Raw genomic sequence first — 18,563 nt, forward strand, 5'->3', positions numbered from 1 at the left:
TGGCAATTAGTGTTAGCGTATTATTTCAAAGACTAAAATTGCCATCCCTTTAATGGCAATTAGTATTATCATATTATTATTATTTTTTTTGTGTGTGTGTGTGTGTGGTACACTGGCCTCTCACTGTGTGGCCTCTCCCGTTGGGGAGCACAGGCTCTGGACGCGCAGGCTCAGCAGCCATGGCTCACAGGCCCAGCTGCTCCACGGCATGTGGGATCTTCCCGGACCAGGGCACGAACCCGTGTCCCCTGCATCGACAGGCGGACTCTCAACCACTGCGCCACCAGGGAAGCCCTATTATCATATTATTTTAAAGACTAAAATTCCAAGGTTCATCCAGATTGTGTGGGGAATTAGTGACAAAAAGCACTAGAATTATGAAAATATATATTGGTCTGTGACAAAGACAGCCAGAGCTGTCAGTTTCGTCATTATATATTGCAATGTAGTTTTAAATTATACATAGAGAAGTGGATAGGGTATAGACCTGACTTTCTATGCCTATACATGGAAATGTAACTCTCCAGCTTTAGAATGAGAATAAATAGGGCATACTTTATGTCTGACAGAATGTTCAGTTGCCTGAACTATGTTCTGTATAATCTCTGATTTAATACTGTTTTACCTCTGTAGGCTTAATTAGAGAATTTTTCTTTCATTGGTATGGGAATAAAGATCAATAGTTTAAACAAGAAAAAAAAACTTTACCAAATTCTTAACTCCAAATTTTTCACTGCACAAGAAAAGTAAACTATTTGTTTAAGCCACACTAAAGTATGTTTTATTGCAGCTGAGCACAATCCAGACTAAGCAGTTATATGCCATCTGTGCTTTAATCCAAGTAACTATGTTATATATTAAACCACATATGAATAATAGAGCTCTATGACATGCTTGCAAAGAAAGATATTTTTAGATTGATGGGAATTTATTATTCAACACATCTTTTGTACAATTGTTAAATAATTTATAAATGTATGTAACTCAAACCCACAATTTTATCATAAGGTAGTGTCACATGAAACTATTACTTATAAAAAGATTATTTGAAAATATTTAATCAAATAATAATGAAAGAATATAAAATTAAAGTTTTGAAAGAAATAAGTAGGTCCTTACACCCATTTGGTGCCTACTGTCAAAAAAACCAAAAAGTAACAAGTGTTGTTGAAGATGCGGAGAAACTGGAATGCTTGCACACTGGTAATCGGAATGTAAAATGATGCAGCTACTATGAAAAACAGTATGGAGGCCATTAAATTTTTTTAAAGAATTATTATAAGATCCAGCCATTCCACTCTGGAGTATATTCCCAAAGGAATTGAAAGCAGGATCTAGAAGAAATATTTATAAAACAATGTTCATATTAGCACTATTCACAATGGCCAAAAGGTAGGAACAATCTACATGTCCACTGGCAGCTGAATGAATAAGCAAAATGTGGTATGCACATTCAATTATTAAGCCTTAAAAAGGAAGGGAAATCTGAAGCATACCACAACATGGATAAACCTCGAGGACATAGTGTTAAGTAAAATAATCCAGTCACAAAAAGACAAATTCTGTATGATTCGACTTATATGATCTAGAGTAATCAAATTCAGAGAGAGACAATGTTTTTGTACTTCTTGGGGTTAATAACTAACTTGATTGGCACATTTTTAGTTTTCTATGTCTCTATCACTAATTATTTCCAATGAAATTATAACCCTCTCTAAGTAGTTGTCTCCACTTTATGTTACACGTTAGGTACTCAGTCATTCCTTCCTTTTCACTCCATCATGGTAAAGCCCTCATGAAACCCTATTTTCCTTCTTCAATCTGTACTGTTTACTGTCTAAATTTGACAAACAGCTATTTTCCTGAGACTCTTCTTTGCCTCAGTGTGGTTAAACCCTGGTTCCAAGATTCCTTGCTAATTTCTTTTCTGGCTGATTCTATCATTCAATGCCTCAGATTATTCAGTTTCTTAAAAAGGGAAATTACACGTTTTTGAAAAATCTATGTTTATAAATAACGTCTTTTTGCGCTCATGATTTTTCAGAGGGGGAGGGCCAGGTATAGATTTTTAGATAACATTTTTGCTCAGAATTTTAAACAGAGTTTTATGTTGTTTTCTAGTATGCAGTGTTGTTAATAAGAAATCCTTTCCAATTTGAATTCCTGATCTTTGGTAAGTAACCTATTTTCTCTCTTTATTTTGGTTTTGGACTCTGTGACCTTTTGTGTTGACTACTTTCTCATGTCTGGCAATTTTCATTGTCCTGTCATATAATGTTTGAAAGCAGTGTGCATGGGGAAAGCCACTCACCTGCTGTGCTTCACTGTGTGGTGACTATCTGAAGACTCAATTACATTGTCAGAGAATCCCAAATACTGGAATCTACAGTTTTTAAATTTTGTTTCAGCTGAGCCTGCTCAGTTTCTCCAAAGAAAGATCCTCTCATCTCCTTCCAAAGGGATAAACACTTGGCTGGACTTCAGTATTTTTTTTTTAAAGCTTTTTTTAAAAAAATTATTTTATTTTATTTATTTTTGGCTGTGTTGGGTGTTTGTTACTGCATGCGGGCTTTCTCTAGTTGCAGCGAGCAGGATCTAGTCTTCATTGTAGTGCACAGGCTTCTCATTGTGCAGAGCATGGGCTCTAGGCACATGGGCTTCAGTAGCTACAGCACTCCTGGCTCAGTAGTTGTGGCTCGCGGGCTGTACAGCACAGGCTCAGTAGTTGTGGCACACGGGCTTAGTTGCTCCACAGCATGCAGGAGCAACTAAGGGCTCAAACCTGTGTCCCCTGCATTGGCAGGTGGATTCTTAACCACTGCACCACTAGGGAAGCTGCTGGACTTAAGTATTCTTAAAGCTTAATAATGCAAGAGGGTTGGAGGAATGAGTACTTTCACTTATTCCCCTGTTTCTATTCACTGCCTTTCCCCAGCTGTTCACTCTGTCTTAATTCCCTAGGACTGCAGTCTCTTTATTCCAATTTATGAATAGAAAATATATCAATATTTGTGGGAGGGGAGGTTCTTGTGCAGATGTATGAACAAGGAAGGGGACCTCAGGATGTCACTACTTTTATGCAAGCCCTCACCTGTTTCCCATCTTTAGCCATTGACTCACCTTGCCTTCATCATCATGCCTGCTGGCTCCAATCCCTGAGGCTTTCTGGGAATATGTGGCTTGAACTATCTTTTTTTATCACAAGTACCCCTGTGTGCAGGCTCTTGGTGTTTATTTTTTTCAGGAATGCTAAATCCCTTTATTTATTTCCACTACTTGTTGACAGTATTTATTCACTGTTGCCTCCTTTTTTACCGCATTAATCTCTTTGCTTTTACAGGTTTATACATACACTTTTTGTTGTTCTCACGTTAACAAAGTTTCAGTATGGGAGCAAAGGTAAATACTTTTGTCTAAACTGCCACGTGACAAACATTCTTTACATCGTATACAGGGCTAGTTAGGAAGGTCTAAGGAGAAAAGAATACAAAAATATTATGTAAACTTCAAAATATTATAAAATCTAATGTTATTCCTACAAATATCATGCTCACCAGTTTAAAGCTTTATTTTCCTCTTTTACAAAAACCTAAAACCGTTGTTGAAATCCTGACACAGATCTGCCAGCACCTTGATCTTACACTTCCTAGCCTTCAGAACTGTAAGAAATAGTTATTTGTTGTAAGCCACCCGGTCTGTGGTACTTTTGTTATAGTAGTCAGAAATAAGATATCTGAAAACACATATTTTATAACTTATGCTAAATACAGATATATATTAAAACTACAGATTTTACATTATGAATAAGTGAACAGTATAATATTTTAAACCTCAGCCAAAAAGAAAAAAAAAAAAAACTAGAATAAGCTCAGGGGTCAGTGACAGGAGATCAGGATTCTATTCCTAACTTTGCCATTTCTCTGTATAGTTTTGATGAAAAATATTTCATCATTTGTGTTTAGTTTATTAATTTTTATAATAAGAGGACTGGAGTGAGTGTATGTGTGTGTGTATATACATATATATATATGTCTGTGTATATATATGCCCTCTTAGTTTCCTTACAGGACCAACATTCCATTTATCTATCATGTCTTGAAATTTTCAGATGATTAAGGTGAGTATACATGAGGATGGTAACAGTATTGAGAATACTGGATTCATCTAGAGATTTGCCTAAATTATCCAATCATAATGCTTTTATTAAATGGTAGGTAATACAACTCAGCCCAGAAATAAATTTAGCTTTATGTGCTTTATACTCATACTATAATACTGATTTCCTCCCGAAGTTCATCTCTTGAGTCTCCTGAATCCCTTGGCTTCCTCCTGTCATTTTCCTACAGCTTCTTAAGCCCTTTTATTCTAATAGATGCTCTTTGCCTTAGAGAGAAACTTGGACTGCATATTAAGGTTAGAGTAAATCTCCCACTGCTGTGCGTGAGTTAATAACTAGAATAGGAAAAAAGACATTTCAACTGAATATACTCTAGGCAACACTAAAAACCTGGATAGAGGCCTTTTACATATTAGCCCTTTTTGAGAAAGTTGAGTGGTTTTTTGGTTTGTTTGCTTGTTTGTTTTATGAAAAAGGAAAATGACATATCTACCTATCATGATGTTTCTTTAGGACGTGGATAGAGACAATCATTGGACCCATTAGTTCTCTACACTTACCTAAAATTAAGTAATGCTGAACACTTTACAGAAAATGTGAGCCATTAACTAAATGTAAAAATAAATTTAAAATTTTCTTACCAGGTAGGAGACAGCTAAATATGCAAGTATCTCAATGGCTTCTTAAGTGATGGGGAAGATGTGATGTATGAAGGACACCAACTCAAGTCTCACAGCTCTAAAAAGGATGAAGAATCAACCAGAGTTAGAATATTTAACTCTAATTTCCAATTTTTTTTCTAAAATATTTAATGCAAACTAATACTATGTGAGTTGTCTGTTAGGGAAGAAATTAAATAAAAGTCCTGACTTTCACTAAGGTATAAGCAGGACAACAAAGATGAAATACAATGTGATTCCTAAATTTAATTAGTTTAGCAAAGCAGGAGCTCAGAGCCAGCAGAAACCATGAAAATGCTAGAGTCAGAGAATATGAAGCACAATCTTTGAGAGGACACTGCTCTGTAGGGATGCAAAAACACATCTTAAATATTAAGGGCCAAAGAGACCCTACCTGGCATCTGGTTATAAGTGCAAGACTTCTGTTGTAAAAGCATTTTCCAAGGTGTTTTAAGGAACTGAGAATCCTGAGATAAAGTTAAGTGTTGGATATTAGTTCGACTGTCATTTTGCTTCCAAAGGGATGCTAAAATTTAGTTATTTTTTGGTGAAAGTATTCATCTTTTCTCTAATCCAAAATACTTTTATTTGTTCAGACTCAGATGTACTTTTAGAAACAGTGGGAAAAACAGTAATGCTGAATATTTTAGAAAAATGTGAGTCATTAAAAGTGAAAAGATACTAAAATTTTATTTCAGTGGTAAGATTGTAATCTTATTAGAGGAGAATGGTAAGATTGCAGTTAATGCTGGGAATGAGGCTCATAAGTCCAAGCTATCGAGTTTGGAAATACCAGCCTGGGACAGTGCAGTCTTGGAATATTTGAAAGTAAATTATTCCAAACATTCAAATATTTGAAAGTCATCATGAATTTTAGTGATCTGTTCTTCCTGAAAGGAAAACTCCTACTATTGGTAGAATAAAGAAACTGGTTGAAGAATAGCTCATTGCTTAGTTATACAAGTATTATCAGTTTGTTGACTATATTTCTTAAATCTGAACTTGTTTTGCATTTAATAGTTATGGTCGATATAATATTAAATGTTCTCTCAGCTATATACTTACATTTTGGTAACTTGGTTTACACGGATTCACTGGAGATAATTTCGTTATGTTATCATTGTTTTATTTAGACTGAGACTGTTTATAGGTCATACCTATATTTTCCACACAACCATGTTCCTTAAATGCACTGCATAAGCAGAAGCCCATTCAAGGAAACGGAGTCTCCCTTTCCTTTAGGCACAAACAACCTCGAGGAGCTAATCTCTTGAACATCTTCACTCTCACTGAAAGGACTGCACAGTCAAAATTCCCTCCTGGTTAGGAAAAGGGAAACAAAACCACGGTGTCTCTTCCTTCCTGATCCAAAAAACCCTCTTCTTCCCCTCTCCTAGATTTATAGGAGAGGGCTAGAGTGATAATTAGAGGTCACAGAACCAGCTCGTTCACCTATTAATATGCTCTCTTTTCTCAAGATTCCTTTATAATGAAGCTTTCTTGACTCCTCTCAACCTTTAACTTGCATTTCCAGGTGCCAATGCTGGGTAAACCGTGAAAGTCCACTCAACATCTTATCCCTCCTTCACAGAGGAATTGTAACTTTTTGATAGAATATGCTGCTAGTTCATTAACATTTATTTTAAATATTGCTCATAAATAGACAATATGTGAAATTCAATTACTATCATATATTAATTAAACATATGATATAGTAGATATTCCAGCGTTTTGGAAACTACAACCGTTTTAAAAGATAAGAATAGCCAAAATGTTAGGGAAACCACTGACCCAAACTGCCCACCCTGGCCAGGCACCATAGTAACCACCTGCATGAGTTACCTTACAACAGGAGGTCCTGGTAAGGAATGCGGAACTAACAAGCTGCTACAAACCAAAGAATTCGGGAATGGTCAAAAGGAGAGAGGAGACGCCAGTCCATATGTCCTACCAACCTCCCAGAATTCTTCTCACTGGAATCCATCTTGGCTGAGTGATGCGCATGCCACCAGGAAGGACCCTGACTCAGAGTGACTGGCCAGAGACAACCCGGAAACTAACCCCATCACCATAAAACCCGAGACTGCGAGCCACGTGGCAGAGCAGTCCTCCTGGGTTCCCTTACCCTGGTGCTCTCCACCCAGGTGCCCCTTCCCAATAAAGTCTCTTGCTTTGTCAGCACGTGTCTCCTCAGATAATTCATTTACAAGTGTTAGACGAAAGCCCACTCTCAGGCCCTGGAATGGGTCCCCCTTCCTGCAATACAAATTCCCTTAGAGAATTCTCTTTTCTTCCTTTTTCTCCTTCTGTGCTAGCTACCCTTAATTCTTCTCACACACACAGACATACACACTTTAACCCAAATACAGGACTCCACACTGTTTTCTACTTTTTTGTTAGAAAAAAAGAAACTACTGCCAAAGGACACAAAGTAAAATATATTGTCAAAGAACTATTTCTGTAAAGACTGATTCCTCCAGAGATGTATTTTAGCAGCAGTTATACTAGGAAGAAGGCATTAGTATAAAAAAGTCACTTTTAAATTTGGAGATGTAAAAAGAGAATATATATTCAGAAGATATTAAACTTATGTAGGTTGATTCGGGTTTCTATAAGATCTAAAACTGATGCTTTTTTGATTGGGGTCTCCATGTTTCATTAGTGTGGAGACCAATCTTATGAAGATTAACCTTAGAATATTAAAGCATATTTCTTTTACTCTATTATTATATATATATTCAGGAAATTCTGACTGGAACTTCAGATTTTATGTTAAAATATTTTCTCCAATTATCTAGAGGTACTAAATCAGAACCAGCTGAAATTCACAATTTCACAAGTTTAACTCAAATTTTACTGGCTCTAAATATGATTTAAAAGTAACTATAGGGTTTCAGCTCTTTTTTATTTTGTGTAAAGAGATGCCATAAACTGACACTTTTTATCTAGCAATCAAAACAACATACTTCAAACTATCCTCATGAAGAAGGACTGAGTTGAATAAGTTTTCAGGACAAAGTAATATTAAAAAATCCCATTTACCCATCTCACAATCTGTACGAGGAACTAAACAATTTACCTGCTAGATGACTCATTTTATTGATAAGTATCTCCCTACAATAGAGCATTATTATTGTAGTATTTGCTATGGAGGAAAATACTGAATATATACTTTGTTTTTTTCTCAGACATCACTAATGGAAAGAATTAAAAATTTTACATACCTAAGTATGTATAGATGTATATTTATACATATGTACATGCATGTGTATTTACACATAGCTGTGTATGTGTTTACATATATATATAAATATGTATGTTTGCGTATATATATGTGTGTGTATGTATATAATCAGAAACATTCACTGATAAGCTTGCCCAATTCTGACCATATAGAGTAATACCTCTATGTATTTTATTACTATTATTTTTTTACCTCTATGTATTTTAAATCAGATGTCAGTGAACTTTTCATCCAAAGGCCCATATCATATATATTCTAAGCTTTGCAGGCCATTTGGTTTCTGCGGCAACTATTGAACTCTGCCATTGTAGCATAAAAGCAGCCATAGACAGTACATAAATGAATGAATTCGCTGCACTGCAATAAAATGTTATTTACAAAAACCGGTGGTGGGCTGGATTTGGCCTTGTACTAGTATCCTAGAGCTACCAAAAAAATTTCCATTTGGTGGCTTAAAACAATGGGTTATGTTCTCACAGTTCTGGAGCCTAGAGGTCTGAAATCAAGGTGTCAGTCATTAGGGTTGACTCCTTCTGGGCACTCTGAAACAGAATTGGTTCCACGCCTCTCTCCTAGCTTCTAGTGATTGCTGGCAATCCTCTGGGTTTCCTTGTAGATTTCTCTCTCCAATCTCAATCTCCACTGTCACATGGTGTTCCCCCTGTGTCTCTTCTCTTCTTATAAAGATACCACTCACATTATTAGATTAGGGCCCACTCTAGTAGAAACCCTATTTCCAAACAGGATCACATTCACAAGTACCACGGGTTAGGACTCCAACACATCTTTCTGGGGAACATAATTCAACCCATAACAATTCCCTGGGCTATAGTTTCCTAACCCCTGGTTTAAATAATATATAGTTTAGGATGACTGTTAAGAGGTAGATAATAGCAGAGGAAGATAAATGTATAAGATGACCTTCCAAATACATTTTCCATGAAAATATTTCATTGCACCTTTTTTTTAATCCAGAGCTAATAACTGCATGATTTGTTTGGTTACCTACTGTTGTACAAAAAATCACCCCAAAATGTAGCAGCTCAAAAAAATGACCATTTATTTATTCTTACGATTCTATGGGTTGACAAGGTAGTTCTTAAACTTCTCTTGGTTTCAGGCACTGGATATTTAAAAATGGACTCACTCACCTAGTTGGCACTTGGTGCTAGTTGCTAATTAAAAGCTCAACTTAGATAGCCAGAAGCTTCAGTTCTCTAACATGTCAGCCTCTTCATGAGGCTGCTTGGGTTTACTCAGAGGGAGATATATAGGTTCCAAGAAGGAGTGTTCCAAGATGCAAAGGCAGAACCTGTGGTTGTCTTAAAATTCAGCCTTGAAAGTTACACAGCATCCCTTCCACAATATACTATCTGTCAAAATATGTCAAAAGGTCAGCTCATAAACAAGGAAAGAAGAAACATTCTCCTTCATTTGATGGGCTAAGTTACACCTCAAAATAGAATGTGGGGTGGAAAATATGCTGACCAATCTGTAGTAGATATTCCTCATATTCAGTGTTGATATATTTTGTATAAATAAAAGTACTGTTATAATCTTCCTGCAACTAGACATCTTGTGTTTGGAAGTGGTTTACTTATTTTTGATAGAATAAATTAATAAATATATATATTGTGAGCACTCTGCATATTGTTTGTATATGTACAATATTTTTAGATGCATAAGCAAAAATGTGTATTCTTCTATTATTTCCCACTACCTGCCAATCTGTCTTCTTCCACATGCAGACTTCTTTGCATATATTACAATGTTAGACTATTTAATACTTATTACATAATGAAAGAAATGCTACCATAGAAAATAGACAAAATTGACTTTTAAGTTTCAAAAGTCTTTGTCCTTAAAGGGAACTTGGAAACTTGGAGTATGAGGACATAGAACAAATTATCCCTTCAAAAAACCAATGATAACTCAGAGGAAGGTTTCCAGCTGTCAAAGCTACAAAGAGATTTCTAAGGCTGAGAGTTTAGCTTAGATGATTAAGTTATTTAATACTTTAATATTACATGGTACCCAGGGTTATATCACACACTCAATAAACATGTGATAAATTAATTAACTTTCCTCCAGGAAATTTGGAGAAATAAGAAATCTATAGTAAAATTTGCAAAGTGTAGACTCAAAGAGAGAAATGTAAAAATTAACCCAAAACACCATATGTGCCCATACTGATCTGGAAATTTTAGGCAAAAGTACAATGCATTGATTTGAATTGCATGGAACAGTGTTTCTTATATCTGTTTTTTCTTACCTCCACAAAATCCTTGAGCCTTTATATTTGTTTAATTTTTTATATTGTAATATTAATCTAAAAATTAATATAAGCACATTCTGAATCATCTGGATAATCACCCTAAAACTGAATACTCAATTTTATTTTATTGACCAAAATTTTGTGTTTTCAACTGTCATTTGACATCATTTTACTGTGCAGTGTATGAATAAAAAATTGCAGTATTTTAATAGAGATATATAAAGGAACGATTGAGAAATCATACTGCAAGTTAGTAAAGATGTGTCAAATTCAAAAGAACTTGTGTTACTGTACTCTAGACTATACTATATATACCTTTCAAGCAAATGTAGTATATGAGCACAATATTTCTTTGAAGTAAGTTTATTAATAAGTACAGTTGTAAATCAACAGAGAAAAATTTTCCAATTTTTTTTCAGAATTATATTTCTGGCATGTGTTAGTAAACAGATTGAAGATAATGGACCTCAATTTAAAATTATCTTTTAAAATTGAAGTAATAGTTTTCTGAATTATATATGAGCCATGTCCTAAGAACAAAAGCAGCAAGTCTATAAGGGAAACACAAAATATAAAATTCATACTTTACTACTAAACTGATATAATTCTTAAGCATCTATACAATTTTAAATTATTTTCAATCTATTAAATTGATGTTTTAATTTGAACTGTATTGGTTTGTTAAAGTTTTATGTATGTTGCAAATATTATGGTTTGTATTAATATATTAAAAATCGAGGTAGAATATCTCATTCCATATTGTAAATGTTTCTATAGTATAAATTTTTTTTTAACTATTTAATTCAGTACTGGTAGTCCTCATGATTTTTTTTCTTGAGAACATTTAAAGTTTGAGATAAAACCATTCTAGACGATTTCAACTATTGACATTATTTAGCATTTGTAATTCGTTTTCTCCTCTTAATTTCAGGTACACATATTGCTACGCTCATCTCCCAAATTTGTGTAAGTAATTAGACAAGAATTGAGCTATTTGTTAAACATCTTATTACAATTATGCCAATAACTAAATTGCCACTCAAAGTTGGCAAGCTATATGCACTCGTATGTTGGGATGTTAGTATTCTGTTCTATTTGGGAAACCATATTAACAAAGAAGATACTGTTATGTGGAGACTATTAATTGCCTTGATCACATGAATGATGGATGGTTACTTTTGGATGTGTTAAAATATTGATACCTTTGTAAAAAGACCAAAGTCATTCATTTTATTTAATTGCTTATTAATTTTTATTCTCAGTAATGTTAGTCATGTAGTAAGTAAAATGTCAGATTTTCCAGAATCTTTGACTAGATACTTGACCTTTATTCATTAATGGCTTTCAAGCTTACTGGTTCAAATTACTATCATATTAAGAATCCAAAGAGCTTCACTAACTATCATTACATTGAAATTAAATGCTGTATGATTTATGTAAAGACATTCAAAAGGAGAAAATATTATATATTTTTTTCTCCTAAAAGCAATTTCTGTGAAATAGTTAATAGCATTCCAGTTGGTTTGCTGACAATACAGATACAATTACTGCTTTAAAAAAGAAAAAAAAAAAAAGAATGGAATCTACATGTTCTTAAATATTTAACAAAAGCCTGTCATATTAGTGATGTGTGCTATTCAAAAATGATTGATAATTGCATACTGGCTTTAAATTGTGTTTTGGAACACCATGAAACCGTGCTCACTGCTATGTATTTGTTCCACAGAAAAATAAATCTTTCAAAAAAAGAGCAGAAAAAAAGACTACTATGTGACATGATTTTTCTAAAGTCACATAAATTTTAACTATAATATTATATTCAAATTTGTGTGATAAGACATATACTTAACACCTTTTTGAAATAATCTGTACCATCTATTTGTGTATCTGGTACTATTACAATATATGATCAATGGCATATAGCAGTAAGACTCCACAGTTCCTTATGCTAGCAGTTCTAAAACATTTCGTTTTCAGGACCACTTTATACTCTTAAAAGTTGAGGGCCCCAACAAACTTTAGTTATTTAGGTATATGTGTATCTTTTTCACATATATTCACATACATATTTTTCATATTAAAAATAAAAACAGAAATTTAAATGTATTAATATATATTGAGTTTATTAATTACTAATTGAATAATGATAGTAAATACACTGCTGTTAATCAATTTTTAAATTTAAGAAAAATAAATGTATATGTGCAAACTACTTTTTCTATATGTCCACTATGACTGATATACAAAAGTCTTATGTATTTATTGTATGCAACTTGATGAGTTTATAGATAATATACATTTGTGAAGCCATCACCACGAAAACATATATTTCATCTCCAAAATTTTCCTCCTATCTACTTTATTTACTATTATTATCCAATGATAATTTAACAGAAGATTTACCCTCTTAGCAATTTTTAATGTGTACAATATTAACTGTAAGCACTATGTTGTACAGTAGATTTCTAAGATGTATTTTTCTTGCATAACCAAAACTTTGCACCGTTTGACTAACACCTTCTCATTTCCCCTGCCCCATCCCAGCCCCTAGCAACCACCATTCCATTTTTTGCTTTTATGAGTTTGACATTTTTAGATCCTTCACATATGTGGTATCAAGCATTGTCATTCTGTTCCTGGTTTATATTACTTAGTATAATATTCTCCAGTTTCATCCATGGTGTTGCAAATGGCAGGATTTCTTTCTTTTTTAAGGCTGAATAATATTCCATTACATATATGCATATTTATGTACATTTTCTTTATCCATTCATTCACCAGTGGGCATTTAGGTTACTTCCATATCTTGACCATTGTGAATAACGCTGCAATGAGTAGGAGAGTGCAGGTGTCTCTTTGAGATCCTGATTTCAATTTCTTTGGATATATACTCAGGAGATTGCTGGATCATATAGTAGTTATCTTTTTAATATTTGGAGGATTCACCATACTGCTTCCCATAGCTGCACCGATTAACATTCCCACCAACAATGCTTGAGGGTTCCCTTTACTTCCACATCCTTGCCAACAGTTATATTTCATTTTTTTTAGGACATCCATCCTAACTGGTGTAAGATGATATCTCATTGTAATTTTGATTTGCATTTCCTTGATAATTGATGATTTTGAGCATCTTTTCATATACCTGTTGGCCATCTGTATGTCTTCTTTGTAGAAATATCTATTCAGGCCCTTGCCCATTTTTAAAGTAGGTATTTGGTTTTTGGCTGTTGGGTTGTAGAAGTTCCCTATATATTTTGGATATTAACCCTTTATCAGATATAAGTTTGCAAACATTTTCTACCATTCCACAGGTTGGCATTCATTTTGTGGTTTCCTCTGCTATACAGAAGTTTTTTAATTTGATGTAGTCCTACTTATCTATTTTTGTTTTTGATGCCTATGTTTTTGGTTTCATATCATTACTAAAACCAATGTCAAGAACCTTTCCCATGTTTTCATCTAAAAGGTTTATAGTTTCAGGTCTTGCTTTTAAGTATTTTGAGTTGATTTTTGTGTATGGTGACCAGATAAAGGTCTAAGTTCATTTTTTTGCATGGATATGCATTCTTTTGTTGATATCCAGTTTTCTCAACACCATTTATTGAAGAGATTATTCTTTCCCTATTGTGTATTCTTGTATCAACTTTTAAAAATCTTTGTGGAACATCTGTTGACTGTATATGCATGGGTTTATTTCTGGGCTCTCTATTCTGTTCCATTGGTCTCTGTCGGTTTTTATGCCAATACCACAGTATTTTGATTACTATAGCTTTGTAATATATTTTGAAACCAGGAAGTGCGATGCCTCTAGCTTTGTTCTTGCTTAAAATTATTTTGGCTCTTATGGGTCTTTTGTGGTTCCTATTAAATTTTAGAATTGTTATTTCTATGTCTGTAAAAAATGCCATTGGAATTTGATAGGAATTGCACTGAATCTGGAGATCACTTTTGTTAATATGGACATCTAGTTTTCCATGAACTAAGCAGCTAATATAGCTCACAACTCAAACAAACACACAAGTGCTTTACTAGATCCAACCATCATTTTGGGGCATGAATAATAAGTGTATTATGTGTACTTCTCATTTCATCACTCACTCAGAACATTCTTTTGTGAAGCTAGCAATTATCCTTTTGTTTTATTCTGTGTGGGTTTGGCACTGAAGAATGCAACTACTACTAAGTTGGATGCCATCTTTAAGACAATCAGCTTTCTAATTCAAGAGCAATAATTATACTTTAATATATTTAATTATTCAACAATATTTCTCTCAGCAATATATTATACTTTTGAATGTACAGATTAAGAAGATATTTTCTAAAATTTATTCCTAAGTAGTTTATGGCTTCTAGTGATGTTTAATTGGTATTTCTATGACATTTCATTTTTTACATACACAATCATTTTTATCTGTAAAATATTAAAAAACTTGTTTTTAAATTTTATGTTTTTCACCTATCTTTAGCACTTTATTACACTATCTGGGAACTCTAGCACATGATTTGATACAATTGCTGATATCAGATATATTTTTATTCCTGATTCAGGAAAAACTATCAATAAATCATATTAATATATATTCTCAAGGTTTTTGCTATAATTTAAAACATTAAGAAAATTATCCTCCATCCTTATTTTTCCATTTCTGTAAAACTTCAAAATCAGTGTTAAAATTTGTCAAAAATATTTTCTGGATCTATTAAGATGTCAACTTTAATTTTTATTTTTTTCCTGTGTTAATGCAGTGAATGAGTATACTAGGTATGATTTTTGAACGCTATTCAGTTCACAATAAACCCTGGTCAAAGACCTATTGTTTTATACCTCTAATTTGTTTTGATAATATTTTGATTAGAAGTTTTGCATCTATGTTCATGAAAAAAATGGATTTTTAATAATTCTCTGTGGTAAAATCATTGTAAAATTTTTAAAGTTATAGTTGCTTCATATAACTAGTTGGAAAGTGTTCAGTTTCTATTCTTTGGAATAATTATTTTAAATTGATATAAAATGTGCCCTAAATACTTAGAAGTATTCACTATTGATGGTATCTAGGCCAGTATATAGTTATTTTCAGTGAATTTTATATGTGCAGTCAAGAATGTATTCTGTCATTTTTTTTCCTAAAGTGCAATGTTCTTTGTATTTCCATTAGGTCACTTTGATCAAATGTTTTTTTCAATTCTTTTATACCTTGACTGATGTATCATCTGCTTGCTTTGTTAACTACTGAGAGATGTTAAAGCTTCCCAATATGATTATACATTTTTTTATTTCTCTTTTAGTTCTGTCAATTTTGCTATATATTTTTCTAGCTTCACTGAGATATGAGTTATATACAATAAACGGTACCAATTTAAAGTGTACAATTTGATATTATTTGACATGTGTATACGTCTACAAAACCATCACCAAAATCAAGATCATGAACACATAGCTCACCCCCCATATCTTCTCTTGTTCCTTTGTGATCTCTATCTCTCACCTCTCCTCATCTCCCCAGTCCAATTCTGCAAGCAACCACCCACCTGCTTTCTGTCACTATAGATTTCTTTGCAATTTACTAGAGATTTATATAAAATAAATCATATCATGATATATACTCTTTTATATAAAAGAGGTATAAACAGTTTATAATTCATTTAGTCATACAAACTTAAAATTATGCCACTGATTTTAGTTATTTGCTAGAATTCTTTTACTAATATCTTAAATATACATTTTTTTTTATTTTATAACTTCAAGCTTAATTTAACTTGTCATAAATCATCCTACCAAAAGCTGAAAGAACTCTCCAAAATATGTGTATGTACACTTTACAGAAAATATTTTCTTTATACATGATATTCTTAGGAAATTATTACAGATGGGCATAATTCATCATATCACTTATCATCGTGAGATTTAAAGACAAATTAAAACTGAAATATAAGAAAACTATAAGGGTTATTTTCCTTTAACTTTAAGCACTTTTCTAAAGAACTATTTTCTTCTCAGTAAGAAAAAATATTTTTTTAAGTTCTTAATTCTTTGTGAATAAAGAATTTGTGAAGAAAAACTGGAAACAGTGATGATAACAGTACTGGAAATATAAACCCCTGTACTCTATTTTCAGCATAGATTAGACTGCAAATCCACTACTTTAGTTGCAATTTTACCTTTTATAATTGGGACTTGGAGAACACTTCACTTATCTTTAAATTAAATGCACAACAAAGGATTTTTTTCTTTTTCCAGAATTTCTTACATGGAGTGTACTTTATTATGCTTTTTAATGTCCTATCTGTCCTCTAAAGTTTTTATATCAAGGTTAAGTTGAATACTTTTGTAAAAATGTTGGTTTATGCGGTGAAACTGAATCCACACTAGTAAACAATAAAGCCAAAATAAATTTCATAAAATGAACTGGTTCAAGATATGAACATATGAGTAAAACTCTTCATCAGTAAAGAAAAGAAAATTTAAACTAACATAAAATACAAATGGTTTTTGGAAGCAGAATTTAAAGCAAACTAAGGTAATGTTTATTCAAATAATGAGTTTTTTAAATGGGTCAACTGAATACTATTGCAAATTGTACAGAAAGTTTCTAAAGTTTCACAGGAAATGTCAACTTATTGACAATCACTAAATTAATTTGTCTACTTTATGCCTGGATTTGAATTGTTCAATTAAGTAATTTGAATGAATGAGCCAGCATCTGGTCAATAATGAGGAACTGAAGGTTAGACGTGATGTTTAGAGGAGTGGCTTTACTTGAGCATCCTTTCCAATAACCACTGAAAATGCAGCTTTGTTTAAGTACTAGAAACTGTTCTCTGAAATCAATGGCCTAGTGATGAAACTGTCACAAGATTTAAGGGATCCATAATCATATCAGAAGTAATTATTCCATCTTAATGACTCTTCCCAACCAACTTCTCCTTCTAGTGACTGCATTTTAGGGTCATGGAAGAAAAATTATGTTCATATATGCATATTTTGCATGGGTTAATTTGTTTTATACTATATGAGGAGTAAAGTGAAGAGAAGACATTATTATTTTTTAGACATTTAGGCAATTCATAGCAATAAGAAAAAATGCAACACCAGTGCTAAGACAAAACAATCACAAGTGTGTAAATGAAAATGCATTCTTTGAAACTACTAATATTCCGGCCTGTAAAACTCTTAAAAAGTTGCTTTACAAACTGTTTCTCTCTTAAATAATTTCACTGTTACCTCTCTCCAAAGGGTATTTACATTTTAAGTACCTTCTATAATTAGGTAAGAATGTGTTTGCATTCTATAATCATCAAGGGGGATATGTAGAAACATAGCTATTGAGTTGCAAGAGTTTCTTAATGTAAATCTGAGCAACACAAATTGTAATAGGAGTGAGGGGAGCTTCCATGGCTCACAATAAAAGCTCATGTGTATGTAGAAAATGAATAAAATGTCCATGATGTTTTAAATATGAACTATTTCAAAACACAATGATTTCTGTTAAATATGAACTATATGACTACATCCCCAATCCTCCATTCCATCTGGGAAATCCAACATAGATTTAAATATCATTAACACAAATTTTAATTAGGAGGAAAGTCATAAGGCTTAAGAGGTGCCCATCATATTCTGGTGTCTAACTTTGTTTCTTAATAGTTATTGACTCTTTCCATCATTATTTAGTAATGAGTTAATTTGACCTTAAAATAAATATTCTAATAAATAATTTTCAACTACTAGATCCTAGGAAAATAAATTTTAAAAATATGACAAAATGCCTGACTTCACTGAGATTTCATAAATAAGAAAACAAATATATAGTACCATTTTAAATAGTTTTGTATTCAGTAGGAGAATCACAGCAGGATAAGGGGTATGGAACTGTAGATGACAAAGTATAGTACTTCAGTGATGGTATGGACTGAATATTTGTGTTTTCCTAAATCCATATGTTGAAGTCCTAACCTCCAGTGTAGCTGTATTTGGAGATGGGGCCTCAAAGGAAGTAATCAAGGTTAAATGAAGTCATTAGGGTGGGGTCTTGATTCAAAAGAATTACTGTCATTATAAGACACCAGACAATTTGTGAGTTCTCTCTCTCTCCCTCTCTCTCTCTCTCTCTCTCTCTCTCTCTCTCTCTCTCTCTGTGCAGGCACTGAGGACAGGCCCTGTGAGGACATAGAAGGAAGGCAATGATCTACAAGTCATGAAGAGATTCCACACTAGAAATTGGATTTGCCGGTATCTTTAATCTG

General features: G+C 33.0%; 1 long non-coding RNA gene across 1 annotated transcript in view; it reads right to left on the bottom strand.

Annotated features, from left to right (window-relative positions):
• The window catches only part of LOC141275853 (uncharacterized), a 205,814-nt gene extending 200,958 nt beyond the window's left edge, over positions 1-4,856 (bottom strand). The window contains exon 1 of the long non-coding RNA XR_012324317.1: positions 4,759-4,856. This is a non-coding gene — a long non-coding RNA (uncharacterized lncRNA). The remainder of the gene's footprint in view (positions 1-4,758) is intronic.
• Positions 4,857-18,563: the final 13,707 nt, after the last annotated feature.

This window comes from Tursiops truncatus, chromosome 11 (assembly GCF_011762595.2).
Source record: "Tursiops truncatus isolate mTurTru1 chromosome 11, mTurTru1.mat.Y, whole genome shotgun sequence".
NCBI classification, from domain to species: Eukaryota; Metazoa; Chordata; class Mammalia; order Artiodactyla; family Delphinidae; genus Tursiops; species Tursiops truncatus.